The sequence below is a fragment of the Pteropus alecto genome, unplaced genomic scaffold (genome assembly GCF_000325575.1).
Source record: "Pteropus alecto unplaced genomic scaffold, ASM32557v1 scaffold461, whole genome shotgun sequence".
Classification (NCBI taxonomy): domain Eukaryota; kingdom Metazoa; phylum Chordata; class Mammalia; order Chiroptera; family Pteropodidae; genus Pteropus; species Pteropus alecto.
The window spans coordinates 32,531-34,318 of NW_006431079.1; positions in this window are offsets into that span (position 1 = coordinate 32,531).

Below are 1,788 nucleotides of genomic sequence, written 5' to 3' on the forward strand. Positions count from 1 at the left end.
TAGATTCTCCATATAAGTGAAATCATATGGTATTTGTCTTTCTTTTTCTGTCTTATGTTATTTAATACCCTCAGGGTCCATCCACATTGTTGTATAATAGCAGGATTTCATTCTTTTTATTGCTGAGTAATATTCAATTGTGTATATGTATGTGTGTGTATATATATATGTATATATATACACACACCACAACCTCTTTATCCACTTATTTATGGATGGACACTGAGGTTGTTTCTAGGGGTGCATATATCTTTTCATATTAGTGTTTTGGTTCTATGGAAAAAATACTCAGAAGTGCAATTGCTGAATTACATTTGAGAAATTGCCATGGTGTTTTCCATAGTGGCTGCACCAATATACAATCCCACAAACAGTGCATGAGGATTCTCGTTTCTTCACATCCTTGCTAACGCTTTTATTTCTTGTCTTTTTGATATAAGCCATTCTAACAGGTGTGAGATGATATCTCATTGTGGATTTGATTTAGTTTTCCCTGATGATTAGTGATGTTGAGCATCTTTTCATGTAGTTGTTGGTTATCTCTATGTCTTCTTTGCAGAAATGTCTATTTATATCCTCTGCCTATTTTTTTTAAATAAATTGGATTGTGTATTTTCCGTTGTTGTTATTCAGTTGTATGGGTTCAGCATATTTTTTTGGATATTAAACTCTTTTCAAATATATCATTTCCAAGTACATTTTTCCATTTGGTGAGTTGTCTTTTCATTGTCTTGATTATCTCCTTTGTTGTACAGAAACCTTTAGTTTGATAGAGTTTCACTTGTTTATTTTTGCTATTGTCATGTTTGCTTATGGAGTGAGATCTCAAAAATCATTGCTGAGACTGATGTCAAGTAGCTTACTGCCTACATTTCCTTCTAGGAGTTTTATGGTTTCAGGTTTTACATTCAAGTCTTTAAATCATTTTGAGTTTATATTTCTGTATAGTGTAAGACAGTGGTCTAATTTTATTCTTTCACAGGTGGCTGTCTAATTTTCCCAACATCATTTATCGAAGAAACTATCATTTCTACATTTATATTCTTGCCTCTTTTGTCATAAATTAGTTGACTATAAATGCAAGGTTTATTTCTTGATTCTCTATTCTGTTCTTTTTATCTATGTGTCTATTTTTATGCCAATACCATTCTGTTTACTATAGCTTTATAGTATAATTTGCACTCAGAGAGCGTGATACCTCCAACTTTGTCCTTCTTTTCAAGATTGCTTTAGCTTTCAGAGTCTTTTGTAGTTCTATACAATTTTACAATTGTTTACTTATTTCTGTTAAAAATGCGATTGGAATTTTGATAGTGATTTCATTAAACCCATAGAGTACTTTGCATGTATGGACATTCTAATAATATCCTTCCAATCTGTGTGCACAGATTATCTTTCTATATATTTGAATCTTCTCAATTTTTTTCACCAGAGTCATAGTTATCAATGTAGAGATTTTCACATCCTTGGTTAAAATTATTCCCAGATATTTTGTCCTTTTGATATAATTGTTAATGGATTGTTTTTTAATTTCTCTTTCTGCTAGTTCGTTGTAGATTTAAAGAAATGCAACTGATTTTGTATTCTGTGAATTTACTGAATTTGTTTATTAGTATGAACAGTTTTTTGGTGGAACTTTCAGAGTTTTTGTTCTATAATATCATGGCATTTGCTAATAGAGGCAGTTTCACTTCCTTTCTGATTTGGATGTTCTTTAATTCTTTTACTTGCTTAATTTCTCTGGGATTCATTACTACTCTTACAGCTGTCTGTCTGTCCACAAATTCA